Genomic DNA, 19,660 nt, shown 5'->3' on the forward strand with positions numbered 1-19,660 from the left:
GATAAATTTACTAAGTGTACCTAATAGGTATGAGATACACATAGAATGGAATGTGTATTCAATCTTTCCCAGTCATAATGACACGAAGAGAAATCGCTGGTACAGCTTCTTGCATTCCAGAATAGATTCTGTAATAAATTGTTTCTGAAAAAACGGATTACACATTCTGTTGCCTCTTACTCTGTTAACGAAACGACGAAAAAATCAGTTCTACAATATCCATGGCAAGATGAACAGCATTTTAAACTACGTTGTACTGTAGTCAGAACAGCGAGATAAGTAAAATAAATTTCCGTTACGGAACAGATGATGCCCTGAACTATTTTTTACAGCACAGCAACTTGACAAGAAAGCAAATTTTACGTGAAAATTACAAAATAAATTTACATTCCGTTCACATACCGTTTAGTTCAGCAACATTGAATTTATCTGTTTCCTCGCCAGTCTTTCAGTGTCGGCTATTTTAAATGTAGTATTTAATTCTGCTACATATCTCTTCACCTGTTCCCACACCAGTCCTGTTGGATTGTAATGGCAATGACAAGGAGGTACTCGCATCACGACTGAGACCATCTTGCAGAGCTATGGAATCAGTTTCGTATTTTTTTACCGCTGCCTTTTGAAATGTTAACGAGCTCTAACAGCTCTGCTCTTGTTTATGTTTCAATACTACGTATATCACTGTTTCGCTGCTGCAAAAGAATATCACTTTTTGTTGTATTTGTAGTAGGAAGCCACTTCGAAAATGTTTCTCCCTTCAATTTGGGATGATAGTTGTTGTTGTTGTGATCTTCAGTCCTGAGACTGGTTTGATGCAGCTCTCCATGCTACTCTATCCTGTGCAAGCTTCTTCATCTCCCAGTACCTACTGCAGCCTACATCCTTCTGAATCTGCTTAGTGTCTCTGCTTAGAAGTCTCCCTCTACGATTTTTACGCTCCACGCTGCCCTCAAATACTAAATTGGTGATCCCTCGATGTCTCAGAACATGTCCTACCACCCGATCCCTTCTTCTAGTCAAGTTGTGCCACAAGCTCCTCTTCTCCCCGATTCTATTCAATACCTCCTCATTAGTTATGTGATCTACCCATCTAATCTTCAGCATTCTTCTGTAGCACCACATTTCGAAAGCTTCTATTCTCTTCTTGTCCAAACTATTTATCGTCTATGTTTCACTTCCATACATGGCTACACTCCATACAAATACTTTCAGAAACGACTTCCTGACATTTAAATCTATACTCGATGTTAACAAATTTTTCTTCTTCAGAAACGCTCTCCTTGCCATTGCCAGTCTACATTTTATATCCTCTCTACTTCGACCATCATCAGTTATTTTGCTCCCCAAATAGCAAAACTCATTTACTACTTCAAGTGTCTCATTTCCTAATCTAACTCCCTCAGCATCACCCGACTTAATTCGACTACATTCCATTATCCTCGTTTTGCTTTTGTTGATGTTCATCTTATACCCTCCTTTCAAGACAATGTCCATTCCGTTCAACTGCTCTTCCAAGTCCTTTGCTGTCTCTGACAGAATTACAATGTCATCGGCGAACCTCAAAATTTTTATTTCTTCTCCATGGATTTTAGTACCTACTCCAAACTTTTCTTTTGTTTCCTTTATTGCTTGCTCAGTATACAGATTGAATAACATCGGGGACAGGCTACAACCCTGTCTTACTCCCTTCCTAACCACTGCTTCCCTTTCATACCCCTCGACTCTTATAACTGCCATCTGATTTCTGTACAAATTGTAAATAGCCTTTCGCTCCCTGTATTTTACCCCTGCCATCTTCAGAATTTGAAAGAGAGTATTCCAATCAACATTGTCAAAAGCTTTCTCTAAGTCTACAAATGCTAGAAACGTAGGTTTGCCTTTCCTTAATCTTTCTTCTAAGATAAGTCGTAGGGTCAGTATTGCCTCACGTGTTCCCACATTTCTACGGAATCCAAACTGATCTTCCCCGAGGTCAGCTTCTACAAGTTTTTCCATTCGTCTGTAAAGAATTCGCGTTAGTATTTTGCAGCTGTGACTTATTAAACTGATAGTTCGGTAATTTTCACATCTGTCAACACCTGCTTTCTTTGGGATTGGAATTATTATATTCTGCTTGAAGTCTGAGGGTATTTCGCCTGTCTCGTACATATTGCTCACCAGATGGTAGAGTTTTGTCAGGACTGGCTCTCCCAAGGCTGTCAGTAGTTCTAATGGAATGTTGTCTACTCCCGCGGCCTTGTTTCGACTCAGGTCTTTCAGTGCTCTGTCAAACTCTTCACGCAGTATCGTATCTCTCATTTCATCTTCATCTACATCCTCTCCTATTTCCATGATATTGTCCTCAAGTACATCGCCCTTGTATAGACCCTCTATATACTCCTTCCACCTTTCTGCTTTCCCTTCTTTGCTTAGAACCGGGTTTCCATCTGAGCTCTTGATATTCATACAAGTGGTTCTCTTTTCTCCAAAGGTCTCATTAAATTTCCTGTAGGCAGTATCTATCTTACCCCTAGTGAGATAAGTCTCTACATCCTTACATTTGTCCTCTAGCCATCCCTGCTTAGCCATTTTGCACTTCTTGTCGATCTCATTTTTGAGACGTTTGTATTCCTTTTTGCCGTCTTCATTTACTGCATTTTTATATTTTCTCCTTTCATCAATTAAATTCAATATTTCTTCTGTTACCCAAGGGTTTCTACCAGCCCTCGCCTTTTTACCTATTTGATCCTCTGCTGCCTTCACTATTTCATCCCTCAAAGCTACCCATTCTTCTTCTACTGTATTTCTTTCCCCCATTCCTGTCAATTGTTCCCTTATGCTCTCCCTGAAACTCTGTACAACCTCTGGTTCTTTCAGTTTATCCAGGTCCCATCTCCTTAATTTCCCAACTTTTTGCAGTTTCTTCGGTTTTAATCTACAGTTCATAACCAATAGATTGTGGTCAGAGTCCACATCAGCCCCTGGAAATGTCTTACAATTTAAAATCTGGTTCCTAAACCTCTGTCTTACCATTATATAATCTATCTGATATCTTTCAGTATCTCCGGGGTTCTTCCATGTATACAACCTTTCATGATTCTTAAACCAAGTATTAGCTATGGTTAAGTTATGCTCTGCGCAAAATTCTACGAGGCGGCTTCCTCTTTCATTTCTTAGCCCCAATCCATATTCACCTACTATGTTTCCTTCTCTCCCATTTCCTACTCTCGAATTCCAGTCACCCATGACTATTAAATTTTCGTCTCCCTTCACTACCTGAATAATTTCTTTTATCTCATCATACATTTCATCAATTTCTTCGTCATCTGCAGAGCTAGTTGGCATATAAACTTGTACTACTGTAGTAGGCGTGGGCTTCGTGTCTATCTTGGCCACAATAATGCGTTCACTATGCTGTTTGTAGTAGCTTACCCGCACTCCTATGTTTTTTATTCATTATTAAACCTACTCCTGCAGTTAGGCTCGGTCAAAATGCAAGTTTACTTTGAGGCACAAATCCGTTAGCAGCTGAATTGACGTGACATAGTGTAAGCCGCCTTCCTTTTCCCACTGCAGCTGCATGTCGCCTTGTCCCTTTACTGTCTGACAAATAAAATTTCTGGAGTGGCTTTGATTTACACAAGTCTCGTCCAAATGATACACAGCTGACGTTCCTTTTGATTTAACTTCGTGCATTGTTATTAGAAACGTCATCCTAACAGCAGCAATACGAGTATCACTTCGCTCCACTAAAAATGCAGCTCAATTTTCTTGAGCGACGCTAGTACACTTCAAGACAAATGAAACAGTGGAAATCTATCGCACTCGAAGTTAGGTCGTACTTTGTCTCGAAAAGCTATGAAGTAGGATCGCTTTAAGCCACTCATCTTGCAAAAACTAATCTTACTCGTCTTTTATAGTTTATATGGTTACAAATTAGACTGCAGCTGGTTTGCGATTTGCGAAAGTCAGAAGAACAAATTTCTGCTATTTTGTTGATTGAAAACGGATTTAAACCAGTTAAAATACTACCCAGCACATTACGAGGCAGATTAATGACACAAAATGTATTAGGCTCGTAGGTAGGTCCTAGTTCAAAGGAAATAACTGTCATGTAGTACAAAATCATGATGCTCATGCTGTTAAAACTAATCCTATCCATGCTTGTGTTTCAGATGGGCACAAATGGTCTGCATGAGATGTGCGAAGTAGAAAATAAACTCATTCTTGAGGTTTATCGATGAAAAACTCAGTTATAACTCTTTAAAATACCTCCCACCATGCTGCGCGACGGAAAAATATTGGACAGGGAGGTAAGTCGTACTTTGTAACACATAGTTGTCGGTGTTGATCATCGAACAGAGATTAATTTATTCAATTGCTATGTTTCAGATGTGTGCTGAACTGACTACATAGTATTTGACCCAGGAAAACATTAATTTTTTTCTTATTTCTTGCCCAATATGCTAGCTACAGCTTGTACAGAACCTTACAGTAGAATGCAAGGCCGACGAAGTGGGAGAGACGAGACATCATCCAAGGGAGTCCTGTTTAGTGTCACTCACTGGCGCTCGTCCTGCAGATACTAATATCCCTTTTTTTTCAAATTTTTCATATCCATACGAAATGGACACCAGAAGATTTGAGAAACACAAAAGAAGCTATTCCTGCTGGTTTCGTGTTAAAAAATTTCTGTCGGTCGTGAGAAACCCAGCTCGCGCTATTCGTCCACGAGACTCAGAGGGCCATAGACACGGGTTCACAGGTAGATGCCGTGTTTCCTGACTTCCGCAATTGTGTGATTGGATTGAAGAGTTCCTAGATAACAGAACGCAGCATGTCATTCTCAATGGAGAGAAGTCTTCCGAAGTAAGAGTGATTTCAGGTGTGCCGCAGGGGAGTGTCGTAGGACCGTTGCTATTCACAATACACATAAATGACCTTGTCGATGACATCGGAAGTTCACTGAGGCTTTTTGCAGATGATGCTGTGGTGTATCGAGAGGTTGTAACAATGGAAAATTGTACTGAAATGCAGGAGGATCTGCAGTGAATTGACGCATGGTGCAGGGAATGGCAATTCAATCTCAATGTAGAAAAGTGTAATGTGCTGTGAATACATAGAAAGATAGATCCCTTATCATTTAGCTACAAAATATCAGGTCAGCAACTGGAACAAGTTAATTCCATAAATTATCTGGGAGTACGCATTAGGAGTGATTTAAAATGGAATGATCATATAAAGTTGATCGTCGGTAAAGCAGGTGCCAGACTGAGATTCATTGGAAGAATCCTAAGGAAATGCAATCCGAAAAGAAAGGAAGTAGGTTACAGTACGCTTGTTCGTCCACTGCTTGAATACTGCTCAGCAGTGTGGGATCCGTACCAGGTAGGGTTGATGGAAGAGATAGAAAAGATCCAACGGAGAGCAGCGCGCTTCGTTACAGGATCATTTAGTAATCGCGAAAGCGTTACGGAGATGATACTCCAGTGGAAGACTCTGCAGGAGAGACGTTCAGTAGCTCGGTACGGGCTTTTGTTAAAGTTTCGAGAACATACCTTCACCGAAGAGTCAAGCAGTATATTGCTCCCTCCTACGTATATCTCGCGAAGAGACCATGAAGATAAAATCAGGGAGATTAGAGCCCACACAGAAGCGTAACGACAATCCTTCTTTCCACGAACAATAAGAGACTGAAATAGAAGGGAGAACCGATAGAGGTACTCAGGGTACCCTTCGCCACACACCGTCAGGTGGCTTGCGGAGTATGGATGTAGATGTAGATGTAGATTGTACATGTTTAAAACCGATGTACTTCAATATCTTCGGATTGACCGCGCACTTCCTTTAAGTCCAGTAAAAATGTTCAAATGTGTGTGAAATCTCATGGGACTTAACTGCTAACGGTATCATTCCCTAAGCTTACACACTACATAACCTAAATTATCCTAAGGACAAACACAAACACCCATGCCCGAAGGAGGACTCGAACCCCCGCCGGGACCAGCCGCACAGTCCATGACTGCAGCGCCTTAGTCCAGTAGCTTCAAGCATTACAATGAGTAATTTCACTGACGTGGGGAACTCTCCTCCTTTATAAAATCCGAAAACCTTCCGACGAATAACACCTTGTTCGAAGTCGTCGATTCCTGTTATCCACTTTGTTTCTTTCCTGGAGACCGAAATTCCACATTTCCAGTTGCCTGCTGAGACAGCTTGAACTCCTGCTCAATTGGTCTGACAGTTCGTATACCAATACCGTCACTGGCCCCTGCAGTGCGCTCCCGCACCTTGGCAAAGTCGCAGACCGGCTCACCTGAATCTGCCTCCCATCTGAAGAACGAGTACACTCCCAATGGTGCAAATGGCTCTGAGCACTATGGGACTTAACGTCTGAGGTCATCAGTCCCCTAGAACTTAGAACTACTTAAACCTAACTAACCTAAGGACATCACACACATCCATGCCCGAGGCAGGATTCGAACCTGCGACCGTAGCGGTCGCGCGGTTCCTGACTGAAGCGCCTAGAACGGCTCGGCTACACTGGCCGGACGAGAACACTCAAAGAATAAGATCCCTTGCCTGTTTGTGAAACACTTGGCTCCTTCTGGGTGTTTCAGCCATTACGCGAAAGCTCACAGAATACCGCAGAAATCAGTCAATCGTAGTTTCACTCAAGTAAAACAAGTAAGAAGGCTCAAATACGACGGATGTTCACACGGTTCGGAACACGGAAACAGATTGACCGCTGATTGCCAAGTTTGCAGCTGTCTATTGCGCATCCCCTGTCCAGGTGCCATAAAAACTGTCACGGACCATTGTCTTCATGCTTTACTTGTATAATGAAAATCATGTTCTAGGCAGTAAAAAATTTTATATTAAAAAATCTTTTTTTTTCAAATAATTATCATAATTATTGATTGTCTTTGCCTGTAAATGGGTAGCTTATCGTGTGAGTCTCTCAGACGCTTAAGGTTTTGAAGGTTTTCCTTTACTGTAAGGCAAATGTCGGAACCGAACCGCACCCAAAATTTCCTCCGAATAAATTCCCTATTGGAAGATACAAGCCACCCACCTCCTTGCATATCATTTAACAAATGATACACTGGCTCACAACAGAATAAAAATATTTCCTCTTGGCTGAAAAGAGCATCATCAGTAAAGCAGTCTGCCCTTTCATTAACAGGAGGGAATGGAAAGTGAAAAAAGTAAAGAAACATAATTAAAGATGAACCTACTCATGGAATCATTGTCGCAGGCTAACACTCCGTTTATGTGTTATAGATTTGATTCGGTGAAGGCTGCGGATACCAGACTCAGGCAACTCCACGTCTGCTGTGTAAGGACGCTACGTAAATCCACGTCAGAGAAGCTGCTGTAGTGTATTACACCTTCCACGGTTGCGGCCTAAAGTTTTACCTTTAATTTTGTACTTTCATGAAACGTTTTCATTTTTATTTTCGTGGGCAAATATCGTGTATTATGATTAAGCCCTCACTTGAGCAATTATGTCTCCACTGACGTCTCATTTTCAGTTGTCTTGAAATAAATGAAAAGAGGGAAGGCAGGTGTTATTTGTCCTCTCCTGGGAGGTTTGAAGCTGAACAGACGCAATGACAGGCGCTCTCACGTTTTTGAACAGATTCGTTAAAAGAAATGGTGAGTCTGAAAATACATTAGCGTAGACTACAGTATTCTTGAACCTATTTAACAGATTTATGTTTATGTTCATGAAGGGCTGAGAACAAAGAAACCAGTGATATCCAAAATAGCAAGGAAAATATTTCTTCCGCCAATTTCAGTCGCAACGGAAAAAGTTGAAATGACCCTAATTTCGTACTGCAATCTCATTCACGACGTGTACTGCTGTACTTTTTCCTCATACCTGCGTCACGCCTTTCGCTTATCGTTCCTGGCTCCCAGTAAAGCCCACATTCTTCCTGATAACATAACGTTGAAAAAGAAACCGCGTGGAAACTAATAACAAGGCAATGACTGTATATGTTTCTCTTTCATTTCACTGTATAAATCATCCCATAATCCCATTGTAATAAAGAAAAGCTTCTTCATCTCCCAGTACCTACTGCAACCTACATCCTTCTGAATCTGCTTAGTGTATTCATCTCTTGGTCTCCCTCTACGATTTTTACCCTCCACGCTGCCCTCCAATGCTAAATTTGTGATCCCTTGATGCCTCAGAACATGTCCTACCAACCGGTCCCTTCTTCTCGTCAAGTTGTGCCACAAACTCCTCTTCTCCCCAATTCTATTCAATACCTCCTCATTAGTTATGTGATCTACCCATCTAATCTTCAGCATTCTTCTGTAACACCACATTTCGAATGCTTCTATTCTCCTCCTGTCCGAACTATTTATCGCGCATGTTTCACTTCCATACATGGCTACACTCCATAAATACTTTAAGAAACGACTTCCTAACACTCAAATCTATACTCGATGTTAACAAATTTTTCGTCTTCAGAATCGATTTCCTTGCCATTGCCAGCCTACATTTTATATCCTCTCTACTTTGACCATCATCAGTTATTTTACTCCCCAAATAGCAAAACTCCTTTACTACTTAAAGTGTCTCATTTCCTAATCTAATTCCCTCAGCATCACCCGATTTAATTTGACTACATTCCATTATCCTCGTTTTGCTTTTGTTGATGTTCATCTTATATCCTCCTTTCAAGACACTGTCCATTCCGTTCAACAGCTCTCCCAAGTCCTTTGCTGTCTCTGACAGAATTACAATGTCATCGGCGAACCTCAAAGTTTTTACTTCTTCTCCATGAATTTTAATACCTACTCCGAATTTTTCTTTTGTTTCCTTTACTGCTTGCTCAATATACAGATTGAAAAACATCGGGGAGAGGCTAGAACCCTGTCTCACTCCTTTCCCAACCACTGCTTCCCTTTCATGCCCATCGACTCTTGTAACTGCCATCGGGTTCCTGTACAAATTGTAAATAGCCTTTCGCTCCCTGTGTTTTACCCCTGACACCTTCAGAATTTGAAAGAGAGTATTCCAATCAACATTGTCAAAAGCTTTCTCTAAGTCTACAAATGCTAGAAACGTAGGTTTGCCTTTTCTTAATCTTTCATCTAAGATAAGTCGTAAGGTTAGTATTGCCTCACGTATGCCAACATTTCTACGGAATCCAAACTGATCTTCCCCGAGGTCCGCTTCTACCAGTTTTTCCATTCGTCTGTAAAGAATTCGCGTTAGTATTTTGCAGCTGTGACTTATTAAATTGATAGTTCGGTAATTTTCACATCTGTCAACACCTGCTTTCTTTGGGATTGGAATTATTATATTCTGCTTGAAGTCTGACGGTATTTCGCCTGTCTCATACATCTTGCTCACCAGATGGTAGAGTTTTGTTATGACTGGCTCTCCCAAGGCCATCAGTAGTTCTAATGGAATGTTGTCTACTCCCGGGGCCTTGTTTCGACTTAGGTCTTTCAGTGCTCTGTCAAACTCTTCACGCAGTATCATATCTCCCATTTCATCTTCATCTACATCCTCTTCCATTTCCATAATACTGTCCTCAAGTACATCGCCCTTGTATAGACCCTCTATATACTCCTTCCACCTTTCTGCTTTCCCTTCTTTGGTTAGAACTTGGTTTCCATCTGAGCTCTTGATATTCATACAAGTGGTTCTCTTTTCTCCAAAGGTCTCTTTAATTTTCCTGTAGGCGGTATCTATCTTACCCCTAGTGAGACAAGCCTCTACATCCTTACATTTGTCCTCTAGCCATCCCTGCTTAGCCATTTTGCACTTCCTGTCGATCTCATTTTTGAGACGTTTGTATTCCTTTTTGACGTCTTCATTTACAGCATTTTTATATTGTCTCCTTTCATCAATTAAATTCAATATTTCTTCTGTTACCCAAGGATTTCTATTAGCCCTCGTCTTTTTACCTACTTGATCCTCTGCTGCCTTCACTATTTCATCCCTCAGAGCTACCCATTCTTCTTCTACTGTATTTCTTTCCCCCATTGCTGTCAATTGTTCCCTTATGCTCTCCCTGAAACTCTCTACAACCTCTGGTTCTTTCAGTTTATCCAGGTCCCATCTCCTTAAATTCTCACCTTTTTACAGTTTCTTCAGTTTCAATCTGCAGTTCATAACCAATAGATTGTGGTCAGAATCCACATCAGCCCCTGGAAATGTCTTACAATTTAAAACCTGGTTACTAAATCTCTGTCTTACCATTATATAATCTATCTGATACCTTTTAGTATCTACAGGATTCTTCCAGGTATACAACCTTCTTTTATGATCCTTGAACCAAGTGTTAGCTATTATTAAGTTATGTTCTGTGCAAAATTCTACAAGGCGGCTTCCTCTTTCATTTCTTCCCCCCAATCCATATTCACCTACTATGTTTCCTTCTCTCCCTTTTCCTACTGACGAATTCCAGTCATCCATGACTACTAAATTTTCGTCTCCCTTCACTACCTGAATAATTTCTTTTATCTCGTCATACATTTCATCTATTTCGTCATCATCTGCAGAGCTTGTTGGCATATAAACTTGCAATACTGTAGTAGGCGTGGGCTTCGTGTCAATCTTGGCCACAATAATGCGTTCACTATGCTGTTTGTAGTAGCTAACCCGGACTCCTATTTTTTATTCATTATTAAACCTACTCCTGCATTACCCCTACTTGATTTTGTATTTATAACCCTGTAATCACCAGACCAAAAGTCTTGTTCCTCCTGCCACCGAACTTCTCTAATTCCCACTATATCTAACTTTAACCTATCCATTTCCCTTTTTAAATTTTCTAACCTACCTGCCCGATTAAGGGATCTGACATTCCACGCTCCGATCCGTAGAACGCCAGTTTTCTTTCTCCTGATAACGACATCCTCCTGAGTAGTCCCCGCCCGGAGATCCGAATGGGAGACTATTTTACCTCCGGAATATTTTACCCAAGAGGACGCCATCATCATTTAACCATACAGTAAAGCTGTATGTCCTCGGGAAAAAATACGGCTGTAGTTTCCCCTTGCTGTCAGCCGTTCGCAGTACCAGCACGGCCGGCCAGATCATGCAATCATCCAGACTGTTGCCCCTGCAACTACTGAAAAGGCTGCTGCCCCTCTTCAGGAACCACATGTTTGTCTGGCCTCTCAACAGATACCCCTCCGTTGTGGTTGCACCTACGGTACGGCCATCTGTATCGCTGAGGCACGCAAGCCTCCCCACCAACGGCAAGGTCCATGGTTCATCTGAATAAAACAGAGTCTTTTACTAATCCATGAGAGGGATCGGATGTTGTGTCTCTCCATTGTATATCTTGCATTCCATTCGTCATAGAGTGTTGGTGACCCGTAAAATATAATGCATACAACTTCTGGGCAGCGACAAGGATTCCGGAGACTGACCTTGTATTATTACCATATTTTCTGCAGTCTGTTTGATCTGCAGCAGATAAGACCATTTTCACTGAGTGGACTACGATACGTTGTAAAGAAACTCAATAAATTTTCCTTATTGATAAATGTATAGGTAATTATTCGAATCTCATATCAAAGATTCATTTGAAAAGTATTTAATACTGACAGACAAAAGAAGATTTACGCTCTTCGTTTATTAGTTATTCTAATAGTTTGTTACCTTTGGTTGCTTTCATATCCTGGTGATAAGACGTATAAACAAAGTACTCCGTAATTTCAAGTGAAATTGTGCTAAATAATGAAAGCAACTTCTGAAACTAAACAATTTTCTCAATTACGATACCACGGATCCCAGCTCTTGTAACTTTGGAAGATTATTATTATTTTAATTTTGTATGGAGAATTTAGATGGAGGCGACGATCTTCAAGACGGCGCTGCTCAACAATAGAGGTACGTGAATGTGTTCATCTCTTTCCCTTCGTGGCCGCCAATGTCAATTGCAATATTTAGGTCACATTTGCCGCAACATTCAGAATCTGCAATCTTTCTTTTCATTTAATTACTAAGCCCGATTATTTTCTTTTTCAAATGAATAAATGCATTTTAACCACAATTCTTTTTACCCAGGTCACGAGGAATGATAGTACTTAGAACGTACGTACTCTATTCCGATCGTACGTTCGCATACAACTGTGTACCGACGTAATTACTTACGACCCATTTCCCTTATAGTATTAATACTTATTTTGAACTAATCACTCGCGAATGTACGTGCCCTCTTATTTTGTTTACTCAGTCGGGTGTATTCCTTAATAACGTTACTTTTAATATTGAGTGGTACAGTTTCCACAATTGACCCTGGCCACTGTCGCAACGGCGCTTCACGCGAAATATTTACTACGCGAAGTTCATGCTAACCCTCCTTTCAAAATTGCGATACCGGCTGACTAAGTTTTTAACAGTTTAACGGGGCGGTTACAACTTCAAAAAATAAATTCTAATCTATGTGTCATTTGCATTAGTGGCGGAGATCAATCGTTCTTCGCCCCTGGATCAATTACAGTTCATACTATAATAAAATAGCTGATTAGTTTATCAGTATCAATGTATAGCAGCATATTTCGTTTTTCACATACTGGGTCTATGCATTGTCTTTTTTTCAGAAATGCCTTAGTTAAATACCCTTAAAGACATTAGAAGGGAAGTAACTGATTTTAATCTCCTGCACTGCCTGACTAAAGCGATTGATTATTCATTTATGTAAGTTTTGGTTTTAGAGAATAGTGACTCGTGTGTGAATTCCTATGAGCAGCTTCCCTTAGATTCATTAGGGATTTATTAATCAGAAATGGAGCGTATTTTGTTTGTGGGTACCATAGTTGTAAACCCCTCCAAGAGGTGTCTGAAGAAATACAGACTAACCTATCGTTCCTGAAGAGGTGCAATGGCGCTTTCAGTAGTTGCAGGGGCAACAGTATGATCTGGCCTTGATATATTAGGTTATACGGCCTCACTATGGTGGTACTGTGGATGACAGAAAGCAAGAGGAAACTACAGAAATAGATATCCTAGGTGTCGCAAAGCAGCTTAAATCACTTAATAAAATCAAAGCTTCCGGTCCAGATTGTATGCCAGTCAGGTTCCTCTCAGAGTATGCTGATACAATAGCTCCACATTTAGCAATTATATACAGTAAAGATCCGCACCTAAAGACGGCAAAATTGCTTAAGTCACACCAATACCCAAAAAGAGAAGTAGGATTCATCCGTTGAATTACAGACCCATATCACTAACGTCGATTTTCAGTAGGGTTTTGGAACATATACTGTATACGAACATTACGAAGTACCTCGATGAAAACGATCTATTGACACAAAGTCAGTACGGATTCAGAAAATATCGTTCTTGCGAGACACAACTAGCCCTTTATACTCATGAAGTAATGAGTGCTATCGACAGGGGATGTCCAATTGATTCCCTATTTTTAGATTTCCCGAAGGCTTTTGACACCGTTCCTCACAAGTGTCTTCTAACCACATTGCGTGCCTATGGAATATCGCGTCAGTTCTGCGACTGGATTCGTGATTTCCTGTCAGAAAGGTCACAGTTCGTAGTAATAGACGGAAAGTCATCGAGCAAAACAGAAATAATATCCGGTTTCCAAAAGGAATTGTTATAGGCCCTCTATTGTTCCTGATCTATATTAACGACATCGACCAAAACCAAAGCGGATTATTAATTTCATTTTGACTGATGCAAAACATGTTCAATATGTTGTCCATCGTTCTCTGCAACCAGTTGAAATCGAGAAACAGCATGTTCCACAACTGATCAAAGTGTTTCCGGGCTCATGTTCAGAATGTGTTGCGCAATGCATGCCTTCAATGCGGCTAAATTTGCAATCGGAATGCTGAACACAACGTCTTTCAGATAGCCCCACGGTCAGAGTCACATGGATGAAGATCAGGTGATCGGGACGGCCAGGCAATTGGGAAATGGCGGCTGATAAATCTAGCATTTCCGAAATGGGGTTTCAGCAGCTGCTTAGCTGGATTTGCAAGATGCGGAGGTGCGCCATCTTGCATAAAAATGATCCCATCAACACATCCACATATGGCCCTATAATAAATGATGCCGTAAACCCACACCACCCAGTGACCTTTTCAGGATGAATTGGTACTGGTTCATTTGCGCGTGGATTTTCCGTTGCTAATATTCGACAATTCTGTGTATTGAAATATCCTGTCAGATGGAAGTGGGCTTCGTCTGTCTACAAAATATTCCACAGCTAATCATTGTCCACTGCCATGCGTGCAAAAAATTCTAAAGCAAAGGTCTCTCTTGCTGGCAGCTCAACAGGAAGCAACTCATGCACATGGGTAATCTTTAATGGATATCAAAGAAGGATGTTTCGTAGGATTTTACGCACTGTGCTCATGGGTATGCATTTCGCCGTGCACTATACGTTTTCACACCACCACTCGTCTCCTCCTGCATTACTGTGGCCATTGCTTCCATTGACGTTGAATAATTCGTTTTCTCCCTCTACCAGGTAGCACACCAAAAGAACCCGTCTGTTCGAAATTCCGAATCATTTTCTCCAGACCCCCGGCAGTCATCGGACCACCACCTTTTTTTCAAACCCTTCATCCGGCCGGTGTGACCGAGCGGTTCTAGGCGCTTCAGTCAGGAACCGCGCTGCTGCTTCGGTCGTCCCAATGAGCTTAGAGCCATTCGAACCATTTGAACCAAATCCTTCAGTGTCTGGAACTTTTGCAGAGCGACGTGTGCAGAGTCACCATTCTTGTAATACAGCTTTACAGGCAGACCGCTATCGTGCAGTGAGATAGTCATGGTAAACGTCGCAGACGCGAAAGGAGGAAAAGCCGTGTACCCGGCGTGTTTATACCAACTTCAATGGGTCGTGCACATGACAGGTGTTTTCGTTTACGTATTCTGATACATTCTATTGATCAATTTTCACACTACTTTTCTTTCCTCTGCCTTACGTTTTTCCCCCTCTCCGATAATATTCCTCTTCCAATTTGACGTCATTCTGGCCAGTGACGTTCTACGGATCGGAGCGTGCAATGTCAGATCCCGTAATCGAGCAGGTAGGTTAGAAAATTTAAAAAGGGAAATGAATAGGTTAAAGGTAGATATAGTGGGAATTAGTGAAGTTCGGTGGCAGGAGGAACAAGACTTTTGATCAGGTGAATATAGGGTTATAAATACAAAATCAAATAGGGGTAATGCAGGAGTAGGTTTAAAAATGAATAAAAAATAGGAATGCGGTTAAGCTACTATAAACAGCATAGTGAACGCATTATTGTGGCCAAGATTGACACGAAGCCCACGCCTACTACAGTATTGCAAGTTTATATGCCAACTAGCTCTGCAGATGACGAAGAAATTGAAGAAATGTATGATGAAATCAAAAAAATTATTCAGATAGTGAAGGGAGACGAAAATTTAATAGTCATGGGTGACTGGAATTCGGTAGTAGGAAAAGGGAGAGAAGGAAACATAGTAGGTGAATATGGATTGGGGCTAAGAAATGAAAGAGGAAGCCGTCTGGTAGAATTTTGCACAGAGCATAACTTAATAATAGCTAACACTTGGTTCAAGAATCATAAAAGAAGGTTGTATACATGGAAGAATCCTGGAGATACTAAAAGGTATCAGATAGATTATATAATGGTAAGACAGAGATTTAGGAACCAGGTTTTAAATTGTAAAACATTTCCAGGGGCTGATGTGGACTCAGACCACAATCTATTGGTTATGAACTGTAGATTAAAACTGAAGAAACTGCAAGAAGGTGGGAATATAAGGAGATGGGACCTGGATAAACTGACTAAACCAGAGGTTGTAGAGAGTTTCAGGGAGAGCATAAGGGAACAATTGACAGCAATGGGGGAAAGAAGTACAGTAGAAGAAGAATGGGTAGCTCTGAGGGATGAAGTAGTGAAGGCAGCAGAGGATCAAGTAAGTAATAAGACGAGGGCTAGTAGAACTCCTTGGGTAACAGAAGAAATATTGAATTTAATTGATGAAAGGAGAAAATATAAAAATGCAGTAAATGAAGACGGCATATAGGAATACAAACGTCTCAAAAATGAGATCGACAGGAAGTGCAAAATGGCTAAGCAGGGATGCCTAGAGGACAAATGTAAGGATGTAGAGGCTTATCTCACTAGGGGTAAGATAGATGCTGCCTACAGGAAAATTAAAGAGACCTTTGGAGAAAAGAGAACCACTTGTATGAATATCAAGAGCTCAGATGGAAACCCAGTTCTACGCAAAGAAGGGAAAGCAGAAAGGTGGAAGGAGTATAAGAGGGTCTATACAACGGCGATGTACTAGGACAATATTATGGAAATGGAAGAAAATGTAAATGAAGATGAAATGGGAGATACGAAACTGCTTGAAGAGTTTGAGAGAGCACTGAAAGACCTAAGTCGAAACAAGGCCCCGGGAGTAGACAACATTCCATTAGACCTACTGACGGCCTTGGGAGAGTCAGTCCTGACAAAACTCTACCATCTGGTGAGCAAGGTGTTTGAGACAGACGAAATACCGACAGACTTCAAGAAGAATATAATAATTCCAATCCCAAAGAAAGCAGGTGTTGACAGACGTGAAAATTACCGAACTATCAGTTTAATAAGTCACAGCTGCAAAATACTAACACGAATTCTTTACGGACGAATGGAAAAACTGGTAGAAGCCGACCTCGGGGAAGATCAGTTTGGATTCCGTCGAAATATGGGAACACGTGAGGCAATACTGACCCTACGACTTATCTTAGAAGAAAGATTAAGAAAAGGCAAACCTACGTTTCTAGCATTTGTAGACTTAGAGAAATCTTTTGACAATGTTGATTGGAATACTCTCTTTCAAATTCTGAAGGTGTCAGGGGTAAAATACAGGGAGCGAAAGGCTATTTACAATTTTTACAGAAATCAGATGGCAGTTATAAGAGTCGAGGGGTATGAAAGGGAAGCAGTGGTTGGGAAGGGAGTGAGACAGGGTTCTAGCCTCTCCCCGATGTTATTCAATCTGTATATTGAGCAAGTAATAAAGGAAACAAAAGAAAAGTTCGGAGTAGGTACTAAAATCCATGGAGAAGAAATAAAAACTTTGAGGTTCGCCGATGACATTGTAATTCTGTCAGAGACAGCAAAGGACTTGGAAGAGCAGTTGAACGGAATGGACATTGTCTTGAAAGGAGGGTATAAGATGAACATCAACAAAAGCAAAACGAGGATAATGGAATGTAGTCGAATTAAGTCGGGTGATGCTGAGGGAGTTAGATTAGGAAATGAGACACTTGAAGTAGTAAATGAGTTTTGCTATTTGGGGAGCAAAATAACTGATGATGGTCGAAGTAGAGAGGATATAAAATGTAGACTGGCAATGGCAAGGAGAGCGTTTCTGAAGAAGAAAAATTTGTTAACATCGAGTATAGATTTAAATGTCAGGAAGTCGTTTCTGAAAGTATTTGTATGGAGTGTAGCCATGTATGGAAGTGAAACATAGACGATAAATAGTTTGGACAGGAAGAGAATAGAAGCTTTCGAAATGTGGTGCTACAGAAGAATGCTTAAGATTAGATGGGTAAATCACATAACTAATGAGGAGGTATTGAATAGAATTGGGGAGAAGGGGAGTTTGTGGCACAACTTGACTAGAAGAAGGGAACGGTTGGTAGGACATGTTCTGAAGAATCAAGGGATCACAAATTTAGCATTGGAGGGCAGCGTGGAGGGTAAAAATCGTAGAGGGAGAACAAGAGATGAATACACTAGGCAGATTCAGAAGGATGTAGGTTGCAGTAGGTACTGGGAAATGAAGAAACTTGCACAGGATTGGGTAGCATGGAGAGCTGCATCAAACCAGTCTCAGGACTGAAGACCACAACAACAACAACTGGCCAGTGGTGTTATTTCTACAGCGTTTTGAAAGTGTAACTTTAATTATAATCACCCTGTATAACATTTGCAACATTGTATGAAACAAGAAAGCAAAAAACTCATGGAGGTAAACAAGTAAGGAATTATCATTACGACACAAACCGCCGTCCGCCATCTTATGTAGCCCAAAACATTAGGTTCGCCGCATTTATACCTCCACAGTTCTCCACAGTGATACTTCCATGTGACGTCATTCTGACGTGCCCGTGGCTGTGACTACTTTCGTGGTCATATCCCAAATGACATCTGGTGCTTCGATTGTGTGGAGACGTAGTTGTTTCATGAAAAAAATAAACATTTCAATAATATTTCACTTTGTTGACAAGCACAAGACACGATGGCATGCCGTGCCTCTTACCTCGCTGTACAGTTTATGGGCTAAAAGTAGAACTTGCGTGTAGGTTTTTTCCAAATGTGAGCATTAAAAATGCTGTGGATACTAAATGAAAATGAATCGAACCAGTACAAATACAATAAAAGTGGGATTACATGAATTATGAAAGCAGCGTTTTATCATCGCATCCTTCTCTTCTTGATTATTCGAAATATATCAACAAAAACATGTAACATTAACGAGGCCAAATGTGTCGTTACTAGAGCAAATACCCATTCAAGAAAAGAAAAACATTCGAAATTGCCTTCCTGACACTGTGTTACTCATGTAAGCAATGCAATTTTTAGCATTTAAAAGAGCTGTTGCATGCACACGACAGAAATAATGAACAAGAAGAAATTGTAAAGAACAGTCTGCTGTTTAAGATGGCGACAGGCCTCGCCCACTCTGGCTTCAAAATAATGTATGGTGTAAGTCCATAGTGCCATCTCCCATTTTTTTACCTCCTTGGAAAAACTGCATGTGTATCTTGCTTGGTTTCTGGTATGTAAGATGTACCTTACATAGAGCACCACAGTCGGTTCATCGCATGACATACAATGAATATGTCATGATACCAGACACTAAAAGCGATAAGAAGAGGGTAATGGTATTAGTCGTTAATTTACACACAGACTGCAAATGTATACTGCAAGCCCTCAACACCGAAGCATCTTTCAACATAGTGCAGTCTACCGTTAAGACGCTGTTAATGTAGAATGATGGTTGCAGGAAACTGGATTATTTAAGCAACCCACTGCTTCTGGCTATTCTAAATATTCTAGAACAAATTATACTGGAATATGTGCAGCCAGAAGACTATGGATTAGATAATATGGACAACGTTAATGCTTATTTCATATTCAAATGGCTTAAATAAGGAAATATATGTAAGGTGCACAAGTCATCCTGCATGGTCCATCAGTGTTCTGTGGTGGAGTTCTTAACTTTACCCTTAGCAACAATGTTGCCAATCAGCACGGTAATGGCTGGGTCACCGTTGCTCTAGTACATGGACCTAAAGTCGATAAAGTTGCAGGGCTAGAAAGTTTTAACACTTGTGATCTCATTGCTTATCGGACATTTCAGATGGCAGAGGTCTACAACAGAGATGTGGGTAAATCGTATTACCTGTCTTCGAAGCCTTTGGTTCTTACGACCAGGAATCGCCTTAAAATAAATCTGCCTCCTTCAGCACGATAATGCCAGATCACGCACGAGCACTGTGACTTTGCAACAATTCGAGATTTCGGGTTCACCATAATCGATTACCTCCATAAAGTCCCGACTAGGCGCTATACAATTTTCATCTATTTCCAAAGCTTAAATAACACCTTTGAGGATTTTGCTTTAATGGTGATGAAGCAGTGCAAGCAGAGGTGAGGCTGTGGCCCCGTCAACAAAGTCAACAAACGG

Source organism: Schistocerca piceifrons, chromosome 5, assembly GCF_021461385.2.
Source record: "Schistocerca piceifrons isolate TAMUIC-IGC-003096 chromosome 5, iqSchPice1.1, whole genome shotgun sequence".
Lineage (NCBI taxonomy): Eukaryota > Metazoa > Arthropoda > Insecta > Orthoptera > Acrididae > Schistocerca > Schistocerca piceifrons.